Below are 26,252 nucleotides of genomic sequence, written 5' to 3' on the forward strand. Positions count from 1 at the left end.
GATAATGTATGTAAAATTCCGCCTAGTTTCTGATACATAGTAGTTCTTAAAGTTAGAAATTTCTATTATTAATGTTACTATTCAATAAAATAAATATATGTGTCATTCCCTAATCTCTGCTTCTTTAATCTGTTTGTCTTTTGTCAGAGTGTGTTTGGCCCCAGTAGAAACAGTATCCTCTAGAATACTTTTTGTTCATTGGAAAGTATCATTTAATAATGTAATAAAATAATAGCTAAACATATCTTGAGCACTATCTTTGTGTGTTTTTCTTAAATATGACTTCTCTTTCAGAAATATCCTCTAGTTTTTTAGATTTATTGTAAGCCTCCTGGACACTTTCTACAGACTAATAACCAAATGCCGTCAGTCCTGGGATACGTCTCAGATTTATAAAGCAATATTACACAGAACCAGCATATTACATAGCATATTATAAATATGTTGGCTAATAATGTATGTGTTTTTTCTAAAGTATTCAAAGATCAATGGGTACAACCAAAGTATATTTTTATTTAAAAAAACAAAATAAACCATGTGTTTAGAATAATTATTGAGCTTGTAGATGTGTCCAGCCTTAAACTTTCTATTGTACTTTAAACATATAAGACTAAATGCAGAAAAATATGTGCAAAAACAGCGAGTTATCCTTATGGCAAAATTTCTGCATGGATCAATATGGTTTCTTTTCTCCTTCACACTACAATTGTTTCATCCAATATTTGCTAATATGACGGGTCCCTTCTTTCACACTTGTCCAGATGCATTGCTCCACTAATAGCATTTTTTTCTTCAAGTTAATGGCATTTGAAATTGAAATGAAAAAAGAATAGACAGGTCAAGAATAAATATTTTTACATTGTTGTATTAAATAAAAATTACTTTATGAACTACACAACTTAACTAATATGTTTGTGACTGTTTGCTATGTATGCTGCTTTTTCTTCTACTTGAACTTATAGAAAATCAGGTAATCATTCAATCATTAGTCATGGAGTTATTTAAAAAAATAAAAATTGTGTCTTTTTTCTCATGAAAGAAGAGCAGTCCGAGAATGGATTCTTCAGCTAAAAATAATGTTTTACTCTTTTCCAAGTATTCTAATAATTAAAAATGAGGAAAAGATATACATCAAAATTAAATCATGCCAATTAATTTTGAATTAGACTTTCAGAAATGATGACATCTTTAAAGGCACTTATTAAATCTACATCAAGTCTGTACAAAAAAGATAGTTTTAATAACATAAGACTATTTTTAATTTTTATGAAAATATTAATCAACATTGTTGTGTAGTAAAAATTTTGATATAATTCAAAATATTGTTAAGAATATATTTCATCATTAGATGAAAAAGGGAAAGTTTGGAAATTGACTTAAAATATTATAAATCTGAATCTATACATCACAGAACAAAAAGAATATTTATGTATTATTCAGCCAATACGACCAATGTGAAAAAAATAACTTTTGTTTTAAGTTATATTAAGTCAATAATTATAGAATTTCCACTTTCTTTTATGCTATGTAGAAATACATCAAAAGTAAGTGAAAGTAATATACACGAATTTGAATATTTTGATATTTTTATGGCTATGGCAGATATCAAGATATTAAAATTATTTTTTATTAAAATGTCACCTAACGCCTGCCAGAGTAGTTATTTTGACTATGGTGTAGCCTTTAAATTTTTACTAATATATTCATAGGTGAATCTCATGATCTGAAAAGCAAAAGAAAAATTTTCAACTTCTGATGAAAGAGGAGAGATTACAACAGACACCTCAGAAATACAAAAGATAATGAGAGAATATTATGAAAAGCTATATGCCAACAAATTGGATAATCTAGAAGAAATGGATAAATTCTTAGAAACATACAACCTTCCAAAACTCGACCAAGAAGATGTAGAAAATTTGAATAGACAAATCACCAGTATGGAGATTGAAACAGCAATTAAAAACCTCCCCAAAAAATAAAAGTCCAGGACCAGATGGCTTCCCTGGTGAATTCTACCAAACATTCAAAGAAGACTTAATACCTATCCTTCTTAAACTCTTCCACAAAATTGAAGAGGAGGGGAAGCTTCCTAACTCCTTCTATGAAGCCAACATTATCCTGATACCAAAACCAGCCAAGGACAACACAAAAAAAAGAAAATTACAGGCCAATATCACTGATGAATATCGATGCAAAAATCCTCAACAAAATACTAGCAAATCAAATACAAAAATACATTAAAAAGATCATACATCATGATCAAGTGGGCTTCATTCCAGGGATGCAGGGATGGTTCAACATCTGCAAATCTATCAACGTGATACACCACATTAACAAAATGAAGAATAAAAATCACATGGTCATCTCAATAGATGCAGAGAAAGTATTTGACAAGATACAGCCCCATTTATGATAAAAACTCTAATTAAAATGGGTATAGAAGGAAAATACCTCAACATAATAAAGGCAATATATGACAAACCCACAGCAAATATCATTCTCAATGGAGAAAAACTGAAAGCTATCCCTCTAAGAACAGGAACCAGATAAGGATGACCACTGTCACCGCTCTTATTTAACATAGTATTGGAAGTCCTAGCCAGAGCAATCAGGCAAGAAAAATAAATAAAAGGGATCCACATTGGAAAAGAAGAAGTGAAACTGTCACTCTTTGCAGATGACATGATTTTATATCTACAAAACCCTAGAGTCCACTAAAAGACTTTTAGAAATAATAAAGGAGTACAGTCAAGTTGCAGGATACAAAATCAAGGTACAAATATCAGTTGCATTTCTATACACTAACAACGAAGTAGCAGAAAGAGAAATTAAGAATACAATCCCATTTACAGTTGCAACAAAAAGAATAAAATACCTAGGAATAAACTTAACCAAAGAGGTGAAAGATCTGTACACCGAAAACTATAAAACATTGTTGAAAGAAATCGAAGAAGACACAAAGAAATGGAAAGATATTCCGTGTTCTTGGATTGGAAGAATTAACATTGTTAAAATGTCCATACTTCCTAAAGCAATCTATAGATTCAATGCAATCCCTGTCAAAGTTCCAACAACATTTTTTACAGAAATAAACAAAGAATCCTAAAATTTATATGAAACAACAAAAGACCCCAAATAGCCAAAGGATTCCTGAGAAAAAAGAACAAAGCTGGAGGTATCACACTCCCCAATTTCAAATTATACTACAAAGCCATAGTAACCAAAACAGCATGGTACTGGCACAAAAACAGACACACAGATCAATGGAAGAATATTGAGAGCCCAGAAGTAAACCCACATGTTTATGGACAGGTAATATTCGACAAGGAAGCCAAGAGCATACGATGGAGAAAGGAGAGTCTCTCCAATAAATGGTGTTGGGAAAACTGGACAGCCACATACAAAAGAACGAAAGTAGACCATTCCCTTACACCATGCACAAAAGTCAACTCAAAATGGATTAAAGACTTGAATGTAAGACCCGAAACCATGAGACTTCCAGAAGAAAACATAGGCAGTACGCTCTATGACATTGGTCTGAGCAGCATATTTTCAAGTCCCATGTCTGACCGGGCAAGGGAAACAAAAGAAAAAGTGAACAAATGGGACTACATCAAACTAAAATGTTTCTGCACAGCAAAGGAAATCATCAACAAAATGAAAAGACAAACTAATAATTGGGAGAAGATATTTGCAAACCACATATAAGATAAGGGGTTAATATCCAATATACACAAAGAACACATACAGCTCAACAACAAAAAAACCAACAATCCAATTAGAAAATGGGCAAAAGATCTGAACAGAGATTTCTCCAAATAAGATATACAGATGGCCAACAGGCATATGAAAAGATGCTCAACATCATTAGCTATCAGGGAAATGCAAATCAGAACTACAATGAGGTATCACCTCACTCTGGTCAGAATAGCCATAATTAAGAAGACAGAAAACTACAAATATTGGAGAGGGTGTGGAGAGAAGGGAGCCCTTGTTCACTGCTGGTGGCAGTGCAAACTGGTGCAGCCACTATGGAAAGCAGTTTGGAGCATCCTCAGAAAATTAAGTATAGATTGATCCAGCTATTCCACTGCTGGGTATTTATCCAAAGAACTTGAAAACACAAAGGCATAAAGATACTTGCACCCCTATGTTCATTGCGGCATTATACACATTAGCCAAGACTTGGAAGCAACCTAGGTGCCCATCAAGGGACAACTGGATAAAGAAGATGTGGTATTTATACACTCTGGACTACTACTCAGCCATAAGAAATGATGAAATCCGGCCTTTTGTGACAACATGGATGGACCTAGAGGGTATTATGCTGAATGAAATAAGTCAGAGGGAGAAAGTCAAATACCATATGATCTCACTCAGCAGTAGAAGATAAAAACAACAAAACAAAACCCCACATAGCATTGGAGATTGGACTGGTGGTTACCTTTGGGGAAGGGGGGAGGGGGGAGGGCAAAAGGGGTGATTAGGGTCACATGTGAGGGGATGCACTATAATTAGTGTTCGGGTGGTGAACATGATGTAATGTATACAGAATTAGAAATATGATGTACTTCTGAAAAAAAATTAAAAAAATAAAATTAAAAAAATAAAAGAATATTTGTAATTATGAAGTTTTAAATAATTTAAAATAAATTAAGATGATTTAGACATTAAAAATCAATTAAAAGTCAAACCAAGTGAATACTCTGTTTATGTAAATAAATTCATTTTTCTGGATTTTATTATCCTTATCTGACAAAAGAGGGAATGAAACTGATATTTCTTCTTTCTTCTTAGAAACTGGAATCCTGATATAAATGGACATAATAGCAAATTTCAGAAAACACATAAAGGATATTCTTCAAATATAGTCTCTAAATTAATCTTTATGACAATTCATCAAAACAGGCTGTAATCTCTATTTGTCTGAGGAGAAAAGTAGGTCTTGGACATATTAGTCATTTCCTCATTTTACGAGCTGTTTGCCTAGGGATTAATATTACATCTATTTGGGAATCATTCATCTTAAATTCAAATGTCAATTTTAGCACTTATTTCCACCTTTGTTAGAATCAGTGCAGCATTTTTAAAAAGGAGAAGATAGCACTTGCTTCAAGGTTCTTGTAAAGATTAAATCACTTGATACACGTACATCCTTAGAAACCTGACTGTTGTATATTAAGAGCTCTGTAGTACAACTCATATCCCATAACATCACTAGTAATCACATTAGCCCTCCCTAATATTGACTGTGACTAAAGACCTGGATTAGACCAGACTCCGAATCCTATGTACTTTCCAGTTCACACACACACATACACACCCTTCTCTGTAGTACATTGTGATACTGCTATGGTAGAATGTAGGATATATAAAGAGAGTTAGGAAGGCTCCATTCTCTAACAAAATTGACAGTATTCACATTGAAAGGGAAACATGCTTCCCAGAATTGTTTATTATTTAGGCAAATTTTACTCTTTTGTCATTCTCTAGGTATTTTGTGTATGTTGTATGTATATATTCTAGCATTAGAATTCTTCTATTCAGAAATCAATGGGGAGGTCAGGGGAGGGAGTGACTTAAGTTAGGTGTGGGATAAATTCCCCCAGATCACCATGACCCTAGCAGAATGGTAGTTTAAAAAGACAAAATTCTTCCTAGGAGCAACCCCCTTGGCCCTGGGATTTACCTGATTCAGATGCAAATATATTAACTGTTATCTTAGACCAAAACCAAGGTTGTTTTCCATGACTCCAACAGGTGATACGTTGACCCCAACCAAGTTCCTGTCCTTCCAACATACCGCCTGTTATAGATTCATAATGACCCCATTGTTTAATTCTATCTACACAGCATGGTTTAAGCTCCTTCACTGGCTTAATATGTGGTAGCTTTAGCTTTCTACAGGGTTTAGGGAAGAAAAGTCCTACTTTTTAAAAAAAGGAAAGTTTCACTAAAGACAACTAGTGCATGTGGAAAAATGCTGTGCACCTTCAAAGGGAAAAATGATTTTTAATATGATAACATTTTTAAAAACTGAATAGTGGATAAACAGAATACAATTATCAAAAGAAACTTTTTGGTTTTTTTGCTGAGGAAAATTGGTCCTGCATTAACATCTGTTGCCAATCTTCCTCTTGCTTTTTTTTTTTTTTTTTTTTTGCTTGAGGAAGATTAGCCCTGAGCTAACATCTGTACCAATCTTCCTCTATTTTGTATGTAGGTCACTGTCACAGCATGGCCGATGAGTGGTGTAGGTCGGAACCAGGAACCGAACCTATAAACCCAGGCCGCCAAAGCAGAGCACACTGAACTTAACCACTATACCATGGGGCTGGCCCCCAAAAGAAACCTTTTATCCTTGCATTTGATTTGCATTCTTGATTTCTTATTTAATATACTTGAATCAGTTTCATTATTATTTTGATAGATAGCATTTTCCCTAAGACATCATTATTGAAACAAATAGAAGCTTCACTGTCATAAATTAGCAATACTAGAACCAGAAAAACAGAGACACAAGAAACTGTAAGATTAAAAAAAGAACACGGGGCCCGCCCGGTGGCCGAGTGGTTAAGTTCGCGCACTCCACTTCGGCAGGCAGCCCAGGGTTTCGCGGGTTCGGATCCTGGGCGCAGACATGGCACCGCTCATCAGGCCATGCTGAGGCGGCATCCCACATGCCACAACTAGAAGAGCATACAGTTAAAATATACAAGTATGTACCGGGGGGCTTTCTGCAGTAGAATAAGAAGAAAAAAAAAGATTGGCAACAGATGTTAGCTCAAGTGCCAATCTTTAAAAAAAAAAAAAGAAAACAAACAGTAAGATCAATTCATTATTAAAAGCGATGACTTTCAAAATTGCCTTTCGAGATTAATGGTTTTAATTAGTAGTTATAAGATTCATCTTCCAGATTTCAAATCTAATATTCTACTTCTGAGAATAATTACATCATACAAAAAAAATCCTCAAATCCACTGGAAGAGTACATGATTTTCCAAAGAAAAGGCTTTCCAGTGGAGGGAAAAAAAAATGTACTACTTGTTACTATAAATGTGGGACATCATAGGGTCCTAAACAGGAGGAATTGTGGCTGGTCATTTGGTCCTGTTTTCAAGAAATATTCCAAATCATCCCACATTTAAATATCTCTAAAGAATGAAATTCTAATTCTTAGCCTTTAATACTTGATATGTGAAGATTATTTTTCAATCTGCTAGTATTCCTTTTTGAAAACTGAATCCCTCACTCTGCAGTTTATACTAATTTTCTCTTAATCTTTTTTAGATGTGATTAAAAACAAGTGGTCATCATTTTTTAAAAAGTAACCTTTTATATCCTCGAGGGCAATTATCAAGTCACCTGTCAGCTATCTCCTTATAAAACCAAATGAAACAAATTATTGTAGCTTTCCTCATAGGTGTTATGTTTTAGCTGTTTAATTATCTTAGTATCTCACCACTGCTATCTATCCCACTTTTTCCTAATCCCTCAAGTAGTAAAAGCCATAAACTAGCCAGAATGGACTCATATTGATCTGACCAATGTGAGATATAAAGGGAATTACTTGTGTCACCTAAAATTACATTTCTGTTTATACACCCTAGTATACTGTATCAGTCGTATGTCTGGGGAGATGTAAAAAGTGCAGACCATTGTGGGAGGTGGTATCTGGGAAACAAACCTCCCATAAAATATGTTCAATTAATCCTGCACATTTTCTCAGATGAAAGGGAAGTTTTTGGGTCAAACTGCTCAATTAGGGCTCATGATCATAATCTTTCGCCTGAATTGTGTGTCATCTTCTGAAGAATAACTCAAGATAAAACAGAGTGTTATTTACATCCCAGTTCCATTAGATGCTGTCCTATTTTTTTTCAATTGTTACTTCTTTTAAACAAATACAAATAACTTTCAACTATGGCAACATTTTTGAGTAGAGTTCAGGATTGAAAGTACCTGCTGCTATCTCAGAAATTATTTTACCGTATACCAATGCCCATAGTAGGCATTCAATTGAAGTTCAATCAGAAAATCATAGCATGCCTTCTGTATGTCAGGTACTGTTCTGGTGTGGAGACGTCACTGAGCAAAACAGATGATATCTCTGCCTCATGGAGATTCGTTTTGAGTGAGGAGGAGACAAATCACAGAGGAAACAAGAATATGCCTAATCATTACACATCAGAAAGGGACAGAGCCTGTTAAAAGTTTTTGGGGATGCTAGCCTCAGGGGGCACTGGCATTTATATAGAATGACAAGAAAACGGCTCTTTAAGGAGGTGACATTTGTGGAAAGGCATGAAGTAAAAGGGAAATCATTTTGATATTCAGGGAACATGACAAGTTCAAAGAATCTGAGGCTGGCATGTGCCACAATATGATAGTGGAACCAGAGTGAGTTGGGGGCCAGGTATCAGGAGGCTAGAACAGACAGGTGGAGGGCTGAGGGGTGGCAGAGATCTCATAGTGCCCTGTGGCTGTCGTGAAAACTTTAGACTTGACTTTGAGTCAAACTGAAAGTTAATAGGGGGTGAGCGTTAGGAAAGAAAACGGGCAAGAACCAATAAAATTAATACAATGAGACATGAGAGTGACCAGCATTGTAGCATTGAGAGTGTAGTGTGAGAGAAAGAGACTCAGAGTGAGTTGAAGGTCTTGGAAGTGAGCAGTTGGAAAGTTAGAATGGCCATTTGCTGAGGTACGCAATTTGGAGTGTGGCTAGACATGCTTGGTTTGAGATGTCTGTTAGATAATCATGTGGAGGCAACCAGAAGGCAGTAAATACATTCATCTGGAAGGTGGGGAGAGTTCTGAATAAATTCATAATTCTTGGTATGTAAATGGGATTTAAAGCAATGCAATTGGCAATTGGTGGTAATATCTGAGGAGTGAGTTTCCATGAAAGACTGTTAGCATTACTAGATCACTCTGAGTAACTTTTTGTCCTCCTCTCTCACTTTTGTACATAACAGCACAACCATCAAAATATTGTTCCAGGGATTGGCCCAGTGGTGTGGCAGTTAAGTTCGCACATTCTGCTTCAGAGGCCCGGGGTTCACCAGTTTGGATTCCGGGTGCGAACATGGTACCACTTGTCAAGCCATGCTGTGGCAGCATCCCACATATAAAGCAGAGGAAGATGAGCATGGATGTTAGCTCAGGGCCACTCTTCCTCAGCAAAAAAAGAGGAGAATTGGCAGCAGATGTTAGCTCAGGGCTAATCTTCCTCAAAAAAAATTGTTCTAAGAACAAATTTCTTTTCATAGGTAAGAAATAGCATTGTTGTCATTTTTAAAGATTTTTGTTGAATAGAAAGGTTATGTGTTATATATAAGTATATATAACAATGCATAATTAAAAACTATATAAAACACTGCATATACACATATATACTAATGTTATATGTTTTAATATACATAATGTTGCTGGAAAATAGACATTATGAAAATAATTGGGCATGGCATAATGCAGAACCATCATTTATATCTAAAATAAAACATATCCCTCTCACCATTTGTATGTAATTCTTTTCCATTCCAGACATTTAAATAACTACATGCCCCATAATGTTCATTGTATCAGTTTATGTTTCTATGCAATAAAATATACCCATATAACCTTTATAACTCTGATGTTTTTGTGAGAACAAAACATACAGGTATTCTTTTGTCCAAAATAAGTTTTTATTTCTGCAATCGAATCTGAAAAACTCGTAGTTAATACCTATAATGGATCTATTATATAGCACTTATTGTATTAGCTCTCAAATTATCAGATCAATTAATAAAGATATTCTATGTCAATTTACCTTTTGTTTAGAAAGTTATGACTTTTGTTTATTTCAAAGCATTTCCACAGAGAAACAGAAGTATAGGGAAGGAAACAAACCAAAAAAAATGAAATTTAATTAGTTGTTTAATTTTATTATGTGGTGTTTGCACATACGGTACTAGAATGTTGATGCAAATAAGGGGTCTGTCCACCCGCAGGTCATTTACTGTCAGTGAGACTAAGCCGAGCTGGAGCTGTGAGCACACACTTGGCTCTGGTCTCACCTTCAGTGTCACTTCTATGTCACAACCCAATGCTTCCATGTCACCAGGGTCCCAGGAAGTTGCTCTAGAGAACCATAGGTCAAATTGGGGGCTGGTGAACAAAGGAAGACAAAAGACAAAGGTGGCTCAGAAGGGCGTTGGCAGTAGTCGACAGAGTGACTGCCATCCTCTAACTGTGCCCAAGTTTGTAGCACTTTCCCGCACACATTTCAGTGTGTGCAAGCTGAGATCCTCTCCAAGCGCAAAGAGAATTGGAAAACGATATATGATAAAGATAACACTTCAAAGTCCAAGGAGAAAAACTGAATCTATTATTTTGAGTGCGTCAATGACATTCACATAATTTTACACTCTGTGTATTGACCAACAACAATTTCATCAGCCTTTTGTACCTAAGTCAAGAAGCTGCAGCCCATAAGGAGTATATTACACAAACAGATTCCTGACATGATTTTCAAATTGTATGTGAGAATATCAAGAGGAGAATGCCATTGGATTCATACTGTTTGAATTATTCTATTAAACAAGTCTAAAATGAACTAGCCTGTTATATACAATACCGTTTTTGTTGTTGTTGTTTTGAGGAGGATTAGCCCTGAACTAACATCTGCCACCAACAGTCCTCTTTTTGCTGAGGAAGACTGGCCCTGAGCTAACATACATGCCCATCCTCCTCTATTTTACATGTAGGACACCAGCCACAGCGTGGCCTGATAATTGGTGTGTAGGTTCGTGCCATGCATCCAGGCCAGCTAACCCTGGGTGCCAAAGCAGAGCATGTGAACTTAACTGCTGCACCACCAGCTGGCCCCTACAATACAGTTTTTGAAGAAGCTGTCTGCACTGCATGCCAGCTCTCCTTTTCCCACTGGTGTATGAATGAAGTAAATGGATCCATGAGTTATAGGAATTACAAATGATTGAATCAATTACTATCTTCAAAAGAATTCTCATAATTGAGGGCAATGAAGAAAGAGGAGAACCCTCGGGCTCAATCGAACAGGGTCATATTCCCATCTGCACTGCTGACTGCATAACAAAAGCCCCAGTGATATTGGTTCTGGTATCTTGGAAATAATCACTCACTTTTTGACCTGAGCAGGGGCACATTACCACTATAAGCATACATCAGACTCAGCACAACTGAGATGAGTCTCATAATATTTGGATTTGCTGGCTACCAACTACAACAGGGTATACCCCCAGAAAAGCTATCGACATAAGTGGGAAAATCCAGCTATTACAAGGGCCACGCACAAATTCACCCATCTCAGAAGGCAACCTAAAATCACGAGGAAGAAAGTTTCATAGTTCTTTGGTGAAAAGAGACTCACCTGGTAGTCTCTGGGTGCATCTAGGTGAGAGATGAGACCTTTCCAGAGACTGAGACATTGCTGGCAACTATTGTTGTGACCTAGTATAGGTGTGCTGGCCCAGACATTGGAAGATGCCATTGGAATTCTTCCCCTTGCCTGTTAGACCAGGGGTCTGCCACACCTACTAGAGAGCAGGTTTAATACAGCTAAGCCAGTGCAGGCAGCCAGACTGGCCCAAGCCAACAGCAAGCCCTCAGGCTACTTGTCAGCCTGCATAGACTTGGAGCCTCGATCATCTGCAGCCTGGTGAGTGTGTCCACCACCATGGGGCAAAGCCTGCATGAGAAGCAGGGAGAGTGTTGGGGGCGTTGGTGAAGAGTGTGGGGGCCTCCACAGTGGGGTGACTGTGTATGATCCAGGGGGTTGGGAAAAGTGCATGGAGCAGGACTGTGTTGATGGTGTGTGTGGACCTGTGGGGGGTGGAGCCTAACAGTGGCAAAAGCCCTGTGCTTCACAAACAGCCACAAAGGGGATTGGCCCTGCCTCTGAAAGCCTGAAACAATTGGGTGTTCCTGTGCCTGGGGCCAGCCCCACTCAGCTGCAATTCTGAGAGCTGACAACAGCATTGCAGGTTTGGGGCATACAGCAACTGTAAGCCCTTGAGGCTAGCAACCGGCCACACTGGGTGCCTACTCACTTAACAGAAAAACTGCAACAGAAGTGTGCTATTACACCTTGCAGCCAACTGTGCTGGGGCTCCCCAAACCCAATTTACAAACAGCAGGCCAGCGGGGTAAAGCCTACCCTCCCTAGGTACCTGCAGTAAGAGCAACTCTGCTGCAGCAGGAGTACACATGTGGCCCACACAGGGATCACTTATGGAACATTTGGACTTGTGAAGAGACAAAAGCACACTGCTGGGCCTCAAAAGGCATCTCTTACATAAGGCCACTTCTCCAAGATCAGGAGACATAGCTGACTCACCTAACACATAGATATAAGCAGAGATAAAGAGGCAAAATGAGGGGGTAAAGGAATACATTCCAAGCAAGAGAACAGGACAAAACCCTAGAAAAATATCTCAATGAAACAGAAATAAGCAATCTACCTAACAAAGATTTCAAAGAAAAAGTCATAAGGATGCTCACTGATCTTGGGAGAAGACTGAATGAACACAGTGAGAACATCAACAAAGAACTGGAAAATATAAAAAGAATTAATCATAAATGAAGAATAAAATACTTGAAATGAAAAATTCACTAAAAGGACTACATAGGAGAGTAGATGATAGAGAAGAACACATCAGTAACCTGGAAAAAAGACTAGAGAAAATCACCCAAGCTGAAGAGATAAAAGAAAAGAATTAAAAATAATGAGAACAGTCTAAGGGAACTCTGGGACAATATCAAGCACACTAACATTTTCATTACAGATGTCCCAGAAGGAAAAGAGAGAGACAAAGGGGCAGAGAATCTATTTGAAAAGAATAATAGCTGAAAACCTTCCTAATCAAAGGAAAGAAAGAGACAACCAGGGACAGGAGGCAGAAAAAGCAGCAAACAAGATACACGCAATAAGGCCCACACCAAGACACATTATAACTAAAATGTCAAGAATTAAAGATAAAGAGAGAATACTAAAAGCAGCAAGAGAAAGGTAACAATTGACATACAAAGGGAACCCCATAAGGCCATCAGCTGACATCTCAGCCAAAACCCTACAGGCTATAAGAGAGAGGCATAATATAAATAGTGCTGAAAGGAAAAAACTTACAGGCAAGAATACTCTACCCAGAAAGATTATCATTCAGAATGGAGGGAGAGATAAAGAGTTTCCCAGACAAGCAAAAATTAAAGGAGTTTATCACCAAGAAACCAGTTCTACAAGAAATGCTAAAGGGACTGATTTAAGTGGGAAAGATAAGACCACAAATAGGAATCAAAAAATTATAAAAAGAAAAATCAACAGGCATTAAAGTCACAGGTAAAGGCAAAAATACAGTAAAGGTAGCAGATCAACCACCTATAAAGATAATGCAAAGGTTAAAAGACAAAAGTACTAAGATTACCTATTTCAATGATGATAGTGCAATGGATAGAGATACATAAAATAAGAGATTAGACATGATTTGAAAGACATAAAATGTGGGAAGAGAAAAATAAAAGAGTAGAGCTTTTAGAAAGAGGTCAAACTAAAGAGACTACTAATTCAATATAGATTGCTATATTCATGGAACGCTATATATGAACCTCATGGAAATCACAAACCAGAAACCTATAATAAATACACAAGTAAATAAAAGAGAGGAGATCAAACATATTACTAAAGGAAGCTGTCAAACCACAAGGGAAGAGAGCAAGAGAAGAAGAAAGGAAAAGAGAAGAACTACTAAAACACCCAGAAAAAAGTAACAAAATGGCAATAAATACACATTTATCAACAGTTACTTTACATGTAGAGCAGAAGTAAACAATTTAGAGACTGAAAAAAAATAGAAAAAATTAATGAAAGCAAGAGCATGTTCTTAGAAAAGGTTAACAACATTGACAAATCTTTAGCTAGACTCACCAAGAAGAAAAGAGAGAAGGCACAAATAAATAAAATCAGAAAGGAAAGAGGACAAATTGCAATGGACACCTCAGAAATACAAAAGATTGTAAGAGAATACTATGAAAAGCTACATGCCAAGAAATTGGAAAATCTAGAAGAAATGGATAAATTCTTAGAATCATACAACCTTCCAAAACTGAATCAAGAAGAAACAGAGAATTTGAATAGAACAATTACCAGTAAGGAGATCCTAAGAGTAATCAAAAACCTCCCAAAAAATAAAAGTCTGGGACCAGATGGCTTCCCTGGTGAATTCTACCAAACATTCAAAGAAGACTTAATACTTATCCTTCCCGAACTCTTCCAAAAAACTGAAGTGGAGGGGAAACTTCCTAACTCATTCTATGAAGCCAAAATTATCCTGATATCAAAACCAGCCAAGGACAACACAAAAAAAGGAAATTATGGGCCAATACCACTGATGAACATCGATATAAATATCCTCAACAAAATACTAGCAAATTGAATGCAGAAATACATTAAAAAGATCATACACCATCATCAAAGTGGGATTTATTCCAGGGATTCAGGGATGGCTTAACATCTGCAAATGAATCAACATGATACACCACATTAACAAAATGAAGAATAAAAATCACAAGGTCATCTCAATAGCTGCAGAGAAAGTATCTGACAATATACAGCATAGACTTATGATAAAAATTCTGAATAAAATGGATATAGAAGGAAAGTACCTCAACATAATAAAGGCCATATATAGCAAACCCACAGATGTATCATTCTCAATGGAGAAAAACTGAAAGCTATCCCTCTAAGAATAGGAACTGGAGAAGGATTCCCACTTTCACCACACTTATTTCACATGGTATTGGAAGTCCTTGCCAGAGAAATCAGTTAAGAAAAAGAAATAAAAGGAATCCAATTGGAAAAGAAGAAGTGAAACTGTCATTATTTGAAGAAGACATGATTTTATACATAGAAAATCTTAAAGAGTCCACTAGAAAACTTCAGAAATAATAAATGAATACAATCAAGTTGCAGGATACAAAATCAACATACAAAAATCAGTTGTGTTTCCATACACTAAAAATGACATAGCAAAAAGAGAAATTCAGAATGCAATCCCATTTACAGTTGTCACAAAAAGAATAAAACACCTTGGAATGAACTTAACCAAAGAGGTGAAAGATCTTTATGCCAAAAACTATAAAACATTGTTGAAAGAAATCGTAGAAATGGAAATTTATTCTGTTCTTAATTGGAAGAATTAACATAGTTAAAATGTCCATACTTCCTAAAGCAATGTATAGATTCAATGCAATCCTTATCAAAGTTCCACCATTTTTCACAGAAATAGAACAAAGCATCTTAAAATTTACATTGAACAAGAAAAGACTCCAAATAGCTAGAGGAGTTCTGAGAAAAAAGAACAAAGCTGAAGGTATCACACTCCCTGATTTCAAAATATACTACAAAGCTATATACAAAACAACATGGTATTGGTTGTGATTATAGGTGACCCTGCTCCCAGCTGCTGGGAAAGCCCATAACACCGCTGCAGAGCACAAGGCAGGAGCGCATCTAAGTGGGCTGCAACAGTAGGCACCAGCATCCTGAGGCCCCCTTGCGATTGCCCCCACAACCGACAAGGGACCCCACAGGACCACTGTGACTACGAGGAAGGGTCCAGGTCCAGTCAGTAACAGCTGACAGGGTTCCTGGTTCGTGCAGTGTAAACAGCTGCCCCCCACACATACACACACCAGTCGCAACAAGTGGAAGCAGCAACTAAACTCTATCTCTATGCGGAGGCACAAATCCATGCCATCAAGCCATATGAAAAAATATATTAAATCTCCAGAACAGAAGGAAAATGATAAGCACCCAGAAAACAATCCCAAAGACAATGAAATCTATAACCTACATGACGATGATTTCAAAACTGCCATTACTAAAAAACTCAATGAGTTAAAAGAGAATTCAGAGAGATAACTCAATGAGTTCAGGAGCTATGTCACAAAAGAACTTGACACTATAAAGAAGAACCAATTAGAAATACTGGAGATGAAGAACACAATGGAGGAGATTAAGAAAAATCTGGAATCTCTGAACAGTAGGGTTGATAATATGGAGGACAGAATTAGCAATTTGGAGGATAGGAATATAGAAATGCTGCAGACAGAGGAGGAGAGAGAAATAAGACTAAAAAGAAATGAAGAAACTCTCTGAGAATTATCTGACTCAATTAGGAGATGCAACATAAGGATTATAGGTATTCCAGAGGGAGAAGAGAAGGATAAGGGGGCAGAAGGCCTGTTCAAAGAAATAATAGCTGAGAACTTCCCAAACTTGGGAAGAGAGATGGAGCTTCATGAGACAGAAGCCAATAGATGTCCAAACTTTATTAATGCAAGAAGACCAACCCCAAGGCATATAGTAGTGAAACTAGCAAAAGTCAATGACAAAGAGAAAATACTAAGGGCAGCTAGGCAGAAGAAAATAACTTACAAAGGAAACGCCATAAGGCTATCAGCAGATTTCTAAAGAGAGACCTTACAGGCTAGAAGAGATTGGAATGAAATATTCAAAACTCTGAATGACAAAAACCTGCAGCCAAAAATACTCTACCCAGTGAAAATATCCGTCAAATATGATGGAGAAATAAAAACTTTCCAGATAAACAAAAGTTAAGGGAGTTCATCACCACAAAACCTCCTCTTCAAGAAATGCTCAGGAAGAACCTCATTCCTGGAAAATTAAAAAATGGAAAGGGGTCACAAAATCCAGAAAAAAGGAGATGAGGAGAAGGACAATAACACAAAGTAATAGCTCCCCATCAGGACAAAATGCAAAAGAATAGGAAAACAAGTGATAAAATGGCAACAGTAGGCCCCCACGTTTCAATAATCACTCTAAATGTGAAAGGATTGAACTCCAATCAAAAGGCACAGAGTGGCAGGATGGATCAAAGAACAAGATCCAACAATATGATGCCTCCAGGAAACACGCCTCAGCCCCAAAGGCAAACACAGACTCTAAGTGAAGGGATGGAAGACAATACTCCAAGCTAATAATGAACAAAAGAAAGCAGGTGTTGCTATACTTATATCAGACAAAGTAGACTTCAAAGCAAAACAGATACAGAAAGACAAAGACAGGCAGTATATAATGACAAAAGGGATGCTCCAACAAGATGACATAACACTTACAAATATATATTCACCTAACACAGGATCACCAAAATTCGCAAAGAAACTATTAACAAAACTAAAAGGAGACATCAACCTCAATACAATAATAGTAGGGGACCTCAACACCCCATTAATACCAATGGACAGATCATCCAGACAGAAAATCAACAAGGAAATTATAGAATTAAATGAAAAATTAGATCAGATGGACCTAATAGATATATATATAGGACACTTCATCCAAAAACAGCAGGTTACACATTCTACTCAAGCACGCATGGAACATTCTCAAGGATAGACCATATCTTGGGAAACAAAGTAGGCATCAATAAGTTCAAGAGGGTTGAAATAATATCAAGCATCTTTTCTGATCATAATGCTATGAAACTAGAAATCAACTACAAGAATAAAGCTGGGAAAGGGCCAAAAATGTGGAGACTAAAGAACACACTACTGAACAAACAATGGATTATTGGAGAAATTAAAGAAGAAATCAAATATTATCTGGAGACAAATGAAAATGAAAACACACCGTACCAAATTATTTGGGACGCAGCAAAGGCAGTCCTAAGAGGGAAATTCATTACAATACAGGCTCACCTCAATAAGCAAGAAAAATCTTACATAAACAACCTCGAACAACACCTAATGGAATTAGGAAAAGAAGAACAAACAAAGCCCAAAGTCAGTAGAAGGAGGGAAATAATAAAAATTAGAGCAGACATAAATGATATTGAAACAAATAAGACAGTAGAAAGGATCAATGAAACAAAGAGTTGGTTCTTCGAAAAAATTAACAACATTGACAAACCCTTAGCCAGACTCACTAAAGAAAAAGAGAGAAGTCTCAAACAATAAAATTAGAAACGAGAGAGGAGAAATCACAACAGATACTGAAGAAACACAAAGGATCATAAGAGAATACTATGAAAAACTATATGCCAACAAACTGAACAACCTAGAAGAAATGGATAAATTCCTAGACTCATACAACCTCCACAAACTGAATCAGGAAGAAATAGAGAATATGAATAGACCAATCATAGTAAAGAAATAGAAACAGCAATCAAAAACCTCCCCCCAAATAAGAGTCCAGGACCAGACGGCTTCTCTGGAGAATTCTACCAAACATTCAAAGAAGATTTAATACCCATCCTTCTCAAACTATTCCAGAAAATAGAGGAAGATGGAGCACTCCCTAATACATTCTATGAAGTCAACATCACCCTGGTCCCCAAAACTGACAAGGACAACACAAAGAAGGAAAACTACAGGTCAATATCACTGATGAACATAGATGCAAAAATCCTCAACAAAATTTTGGCAAACCGAATACAGCAATACATCAAAAAGATTATACACCATGATCAAGTGGGATTTATACCAGGGACACAGGGATGGTTCAACATCCACAAGTCAATCAACGTGATTCACTACATTAACAAAATGAGAAACAAAAACCACATGATCATCTCAATAGATGGAAAGAAAGCATTTGACAAGATCCAACATCCATTTATGATAAAAACCCTCAATAAAATAGGTATAGAAGGAAAATACCTCAACAGAATAAAGGCCACATATGACAAACCTACAGCCAACATCATACTCAACGGACAAAAACTGAAAGCCATCCCTCTCAGAACAGGAACAAGACAAGGGTGCCCACTTTCACCACTCTTATTCAACATAGTACTGGAGGTTTTGGCCAGAGCAATTCGGCAGGAAAAAGAAATAAAAGGAATCCAAATAGGTAACGAAGAAGTAAAACTCTCGTTGTTTGCAGATGACATGATCTTATATATAGAAAACCCCAAAGGATCCATAGAAAAACTATTAGAAACAATAAACAACTACAGCAAAGTTGCAGGGTATAAAATCAACATACATAAATGAGTAGAATTTCTATATGCTAACAGTGAACTAACAGAAAAAGATCTCAAGAACTCAATCACATTCACGATCGCAACAAAAAGAATAAAATACCTTGGGATAAATTTAACCAAGGAAGTGAAAGATCTATACAACGAAAACTACAAGACTTTCTTGAAAGAAATCAACAGCGACATAAAGAGATGGAAAGATATTCCATGCACATCAATTGGAAGAATAAACATAGTTAAAATGTCCATACTACCTAAAGCAATCTACAGATTCAACGCTATCCCAATCAGAATTCCAATGTCATTCTTTACAGAAATTGAACAAAGAATCCTAAAATTCATATGGGGCAACAAAAGACCCCGAATTGCTAAAGCAATCCTGAGAAAGAAGAACAAAGCTGGCAGCATCACAATCCCTGACTTCAAAACACACTACAAAGCTACAGTAATCAAAACAGCATGGTACTGGTACAAAAACAGATGCACAGATCAGTGGACCAGAATCGAAAGTCCAGAAATAAAACCACACATCTATGGACAGCTAATCTTTGACAAAGGAGCTGAGGGTCTACAATGGAGGAAAGAAAGTCTCTTCAACAATTGGTGCTGGGAAAACTGGAGAGCCACATGTAAAAGAATGAAAATCAACCATTCTTTTTCACCATTTACTAAAATAAACTCAAAATGGATCAAAGACCTAAAGATTAGGCCTGAAACAATAAGTCTTCTAGAAGAGAATATCGGCAGTACTCTCTTTGACATCAGCTTCAAAAGAATCTTTTCAGACACCATAACCCCTCAGACGAGGGAAACAATAGAAAGAATAAACAAATGGGACTTCATCAGACTGAAGAGCTTCTTCAAGGCAAGGGAAAACAGGATTGAAACAACAAAACAGCCCACTAATTGGGAAAAAATATTTACAAGTTATTTATCCGAAAAAGGGTTAATCTCCATAATATACAAAGAACTCACACAACTCAACAATAAAAAATCAAACAACCCAATTACAAAATGGGCAAGGGACATGAACAGACATTTCTCCAAAGAAGATATATGGATGGCCAATAGACACATGAAAAGATGTTCCTCATCACTAATCATCAGGGAAATGCAAATCAAAACTACACTAGGATATCACCTTACACCTGTTAGAATGGGAAAAATATCCAAAACCAAGAGTGACAAATGTTGGAGAGGTTGTGGAGAAAAAGGAACCCTCATACACTGTTGGTGGGAATGCAAACTGGTGCAGCCACTATGGAAAAAGAGTATGGAGATTCCCCAAAAAGTTAATAATACAAATACCTTATGACCCAGCCATCCCTCTACTGGGTATCTATCCTAAGAACCTGAAATCAGCAATTCAAAAAGTCCCATGCACCCCTATGTTCATCACAGCCTTATTCACAATAGCCAAGTCATGGAACCAACCTAAGTGCCCAGCAACTGATGATCGGAGAAGGAAGATATAGTATATATATATACAATGGAATACTACTTAGCCATAAAAAAGGACAAAGTCGTCCCATTCACAACAACATGGATAGACCTGAGTGAAATAAGCCAGACAGAGAAAGACGAACTCTGTATGACTCCACTCATAGGTGGTAGTTAACATATGGACAAAGAGAACTGATCGGTGGTTACCAGGGGAAAGAGGGGTGGGGGGAGGGCACTAGGGGCGAAGTAGTGTACCTACAATATGACTAATAATGATATATGTACCTATAATATGACTAATAATAACAACTGTAATTTCACAAGGTTGTTAACTATCATAACCTTAATAAAAAAATTTAAACAATACATATTTGTTAGTCTCAAAAATAGTGTCCTAAAAATTAAAAAAGAAAGATGGTCTTTCAAAGGGCCTTGCTCCTGCTTATTCTAATGCTGGCTCTAAAAGGGGTGGGCTCACAATATCTACAAACCAACTAGTCCTCTACCTTTGCAATGTTTGCTAGCCAAGTGATGATAGGAGGTCCATTCTATAAACAATAATGTACAAATCAGCTATTCTGCATGAAGTTAGATATTCCACTCATTCCTGCTCTGTGTTTCTTCATGTACAGATGTTTAACATAATTGCTGTACCTTGTCTTTGACATCATGCAGATAGATCCTGTCTTCCTCTCACTAGGAAGAATCTGACCACTGGAATTGAACTCCTGAATCCAGCTGTAGCATGAGATCCAGGTTACACAGGGAGTAGTACCTGAGTGAAGGACTTTGGGTGTCTTCTAGGAGGGAGGGAACATTTGTGTCTAGTTATGTAAGGACAAAACACAGAAGTACACTTCTCTTTCCTACAGACACTGATATTATAAAGTTGTTTTCAATTGAAAAGGCAACCAGAGAGTACACAGCCTTCCAAAAATATAGAGGGAAATAGTACTAAACAACCAAGTTAGCGGTATTTGTCAATTTTTCAAATTATTCTGTATTGTGACTTTTCTTCTTAAACATTCACTTTCATGCCTAATTTTGTATTCCTAGTTTTACAATACGTTTTAATAAATGAGGTCCTTAAACTGAATAAGTGGAAGATCCCAACAACATCTGGACATACCCCTGTTGATCACCAGAATGGCCTGAGATTTAGTATGGCATCAGCTAATTGCCTAGGGTATTGGCTTTGCCACTTTATATAAAATATCTGTTTACCATCCTGCCTTCTCCTAGTTTCTGAAAAAATATCAGAATTCTAGCTTTTTTTTCCCCTTTTTCTCTAATCTCCGTGTTTTTTCAGGTTCTTCTCCACTTGCTCAATTCTAAATTTGTGACATGTAACATCAGAGATTTCTATTAGACATGTCAGTAGACAGATGTACACAATGAGGAATATTCAGAATTCAGGGGCAAGGTCTAGGCAGAACATATGTGTGGGGGTCATCAGCATAGAAATGTTGATTTCCCTGGAAGGTAGAGTGGATAAGCTCTATTATACTGGAGGAGTTGGCCTTAGATAAACACAAGGACATTTATCTATCAGGATAGGGCTGCCAGTGGATATCGCAATGCTGAGACTTCACAATTGGGAAAAAGGTCATCACCTAAGAATTAGAACGAGAAGTACATGTTAATTTTGAGGGAAAGGAAGAAGGTTTAACTAACATAGGTCCTGGTAGATTAGGCAAGAAGACAGACTAAAAAATATAACATGACTGTGAGGCAGAATTAAAGGCTTTTTTGAAGTTCTAGTCTAGTATTCAAAACATGGTTTGTCTTCCTCCAGCTGCACTCAGCTGCACTGCTGTGTTAGAGAGCTAGAGCTCGGTGATCATTTTTCCAAAAGAGTCAGATGAAAGAGAACAGTGCAAGAGGGCAAGCCTCTGTGGCCACATGGCTATCATGAGCATAACAGCTGACCGTAGGCCTTTATACAGTCTTTGCTTAAGCACCTCTCCTTCACTCCACACCTCTCCAATTCACTGCCCACACCCTTGTTTGAAACATGTCATCTCTGACCAGGATCCTTGAAACAGCTCCTGGAGGCCCCCTCTCCCACCCCTTCACTCCCATTTCACATTGGAGTCAGAGGACTTTTTTAAAAGGCAAACTCCATCACTTCCTCATGCTTGAAATCCTTGGTGGCTCTCCTTAGTTCTTCAAATAAAGTTCGTATTCCTTATTATCGTCTTTTAACAGATTCCACCACCCAAACACTAACACAAACATCACACCCAGCAAATTACAGCCATGCTGAACATTTTTTAGTTATTTAAATAGCACACATTTTTTTGTATACCTGGTCAACTTTACACATGCTTCCTATGCCCAGAATGCTCCTTTCTCTTCCCATTCACTGAACTCCAGCCCCAACAAGACACATTTTCATCAGTTGAGCCTTTCATTTAGATTTCAAGTTTATTTAAGGCCTCCTCCAAAATTCCCTTCCTAAATTCCTTAGTCAGCTAGGCTTTTTCTGAACTCAACCCTTCTATACAGTTGTATTGAATCCCCAGTACCTAGTGGAGTGCTTGGCACATGGAAAATACTTAATGAATATTTGTAATATGAGTTAATAAACAAAAATGTATTCACAAATCAGTTAACAAATTGCAAATCTTTACAACAACCTATGCTTTATTAGCCCCATTGAACAGATGAAGAAATTGAAGTTCATAGTGGCTAACACATTTGCAGAGGGTAACGTATTTAGTAAGAGTTGTCATTTGGCGCCAAGTCTCTTATTCTGAAACCTTTGCTCTCTCATCAGCACCAGGCAGTCTTTCCTATTCTCATTTCTTTCCAATTTATCAATGCTTATACTGAGAGAGAAAGAGGAAGTTTAGTATAATATTTAAGAGCACAGATTTTTGAGAGAGACAGCAGTATTCAAATCCTTGGCTTTGACGTTTACTATCCATGTGACATTGAGGTATTTACTTAAACTCTTTGCCTTTGTTTCCAAATCTGTAAAATGGGAATTATAATAACTATTTCACAGTCTCATCGTAAAGATTAAATAAATTATTACAGCACATAGAACAATACCTGGCACATACATGGAAGCTATCTATACTGGGTAACCATTATTGCTTCATTTTTGTTATTACTGGTGTGGCTTCATATCAGAAGATACAGAGTTTTCCCAATTGGTGGTTTCAGGCTGGATGTAACATGGCATGGTCTAGATCATTAAATTGTGCCTTTAAATTTGCCTTATCTGAGGGATCCCTTTCTGGAGACAGAAGTCTACAACTCACACAATTTGCACAGGACTGCTACCTCATGGTGGTAGATGAGTGGTAATAGAAGACGCCCCTTCAGAATTGCTCACCAGATCCAACTCTCTGAGCCTCGGCTGCTTGTCAAGCCTATCATCCTCTGGGCACTGATCTCCATGCAGGAAAATAATCCATTTAGCACTGAGTCTTATGTTCACAGCTCTGTTCTTGTGCTATTTGAAATTTTCCTTTGAGAAAGAGAATCCTCAAAGGATATTTTTGTATGTCAAATGTAAATCCAAGAAGCATAGAACATGAGTATTGTACTCATTAATGGCAAGAGATTTTTCTTATTTACATATAACAAGTGAAAGTAGATTTATATTTTATTCAATGCCTGAAAATATTGATCTACAGGCCTTAGTAACCTATGTAAAATATTTCCCAAAGTAATTAATAGGTTTATAGCAAATTTTATGTAGAAAGATAAATGAGAGCTGCTCTTTGATTTTAATTAGGCAGAGTGCAAATACATGGGCACTTCCAGATACTTGTGATAGCAGTATAAGTTGGTATGGCTTTTCTAAGAGGCAATTTAGACACATAAACCCAATATCTTGAATATATTAAAATATTTTCCACCCAACATTTCCAAAATCTGAATTTAGATGAAAGGAAATAATTTGAAAGTTACTTAAATTGGTGGGCAAACATCAATTTTGGTTATCTATTTTTTTGGTTCCTTTGCATTTACCTAACATCTGTGACACTGTAATAAAATGTAACCTCAATGACAGCAGTGACTTTTTCTGCCTTTTTTTCCAGCCTAATAACAAATGCTTAGCAGATTAACTGGTATTTAGAGAATACTCAACAATTATCAAATAAATCAAATGATTGTTATGATATGTCTGATGGAACAAATGGGAAAGTATCTAAAAGGCAAAATTAAGGAATTGGCTAAATAAATATGGCCAAAAGATAGGTTAGACAAAATCTACTGAAAAGTCGTAGCTTTTTTGAAGAATGTTAATTAGCATAAAAAAAATCTCGACATATTTTTACATGAAAAACTAGAACACAAATCATATAATCCTAACTTTGCAAGTAAAATCTTTAAAAACAGAAATAAGGGGCTGGCCCGGTGGTGCAGCAGTTAAGTTTGCACATTTCACTTCGGTGGCCTGGGGTTTGCCGGTTGAGATCCTGGATGCGGACCTATGCATTGCTTGTGAAGCCATGCTGTGGCAGGTGTAGCACATATAAAGTAGAGGAAGATGGGCATGGAGGTTATCTCAGGGCCAGTCTTCCTTAGCAAAATGAGGAAGATTGGCAGCAGATATTAGCTTAGGGCTAATCTTCCTCAAAAAATAAAAAATAAAAATAAAAAAGAGAAACAAAATAAACCGTTTATATGAAGCCAGACATCATTTTTATTCTCTCCTTTAAAATTGTCCTTATTTCAAGCATTATGATGAACTACCTTATTTTTAAATGTTAAAATAGTTATAAAGACCATGAAGTTAGTTGGAAAATCGCTATGAAATAATTTATCTAAATAAGACTGTAGAAATGCATGCTGGATTACTACTAAGGAAAAGTTATACTAATATATGGATAGCAAATGGCAAATAAAACTGTTCAAGGTACGTAGTTTCTGGGTTTATCTTTCCTTTCTCTCTTCCTTCCTTACTTCCTTATTTTCTTCCTTTTGTTCTCTTCTTTCTAATTCCGTTAGGTTTTTCTTTTTTTCTAAAACGTTAAATTATAAAGCTATTTCATTAGCCATTTCAGTAACTACTTTAAAAAACTGGAGTTGGGTATGAACTCTTTTTCTTCAGATACTGGTAGATATTTTAGGAGATGCCAGAGCCTTATTTATTTATTTTTTATTTTGCAGGGAACGATTCACCCTGAGATAACATCTGTTGCCAATCTTCCTCTTTTTCTTTTTTTTTCCTCCCCAAAGCCCCAGTACATGCTCATATATCCTAGTTGTAAGTCATTCCAGTTCTTCTGTGTGAGCAGCCACCACAGCATAGCAACTGACAGACAGGTGGTGTGGTTTCGCAACCAGGAAGGGAATCCGGGCTGGCAAAGCAGTGATCACCAAACTTTAACCACTAGGCCATCAGGGCTGGCTCACCAGAGCCTTCTTTACTAACAATAAACTCAAGTATATCAGAGTTGTTCTACCACTATTAGTCCGACAATAAAACTAAAACCACAAAAAGCAATGACCTACATTTTTATTTAGCTCTTGTGCCATTGTGAATGTCAGCTTTAATCTATGATTATTCTGTAGGGAAAAAAAATTATGAAGACATTTGATGTAATCATTTTTTTTTCTCTCTGCCTTCAGACACTTTTGATACATTTCATCGTGTTGTAAATGTCCCAGCATTTTTTATTCTACTGAGTCTTAACTGGAAGAGAAATAACTGACATAAAAGCAGGGAATTTAGTTCTCCCTGGTTACACAAACAAGGTCAACCTTAACCAGGATTTAATTATCAATCTGTAGTATTTCCAAGCCTACAGACCCTAGAGTAGAAAC

General features: G+C 36.7%; 1 protein-coding gene across 7 annotated transcripts in view; it reads right to left on the reverse strand.

Moving 5' to 3' along the window:
* Positions 1-26,252, reverse strand: part of SNTG1 (syntrophin gamma 1) — an 867,628-nt gene that overhangs the window by 62,106 nt on the left and 779,270 nt on the right. The gene's annotated exons all lie outside the window — the stretch shown is intronic.

Source organism: Equus caballus, chromosome 9 (genome assembly GCF_041296265.1).
Source record: "Equus caballus isolate H_3958 breed thoroughbred chromosome 9, TB-T2T, whole genome shotgun sequence".
Classification (NCBI taxonomy): domain Eukaryota; kingdom Metazoa; phylum Chordata; class Mammalia; order Perissodactyla; family Equidae; genus Equus; species Equus caballus.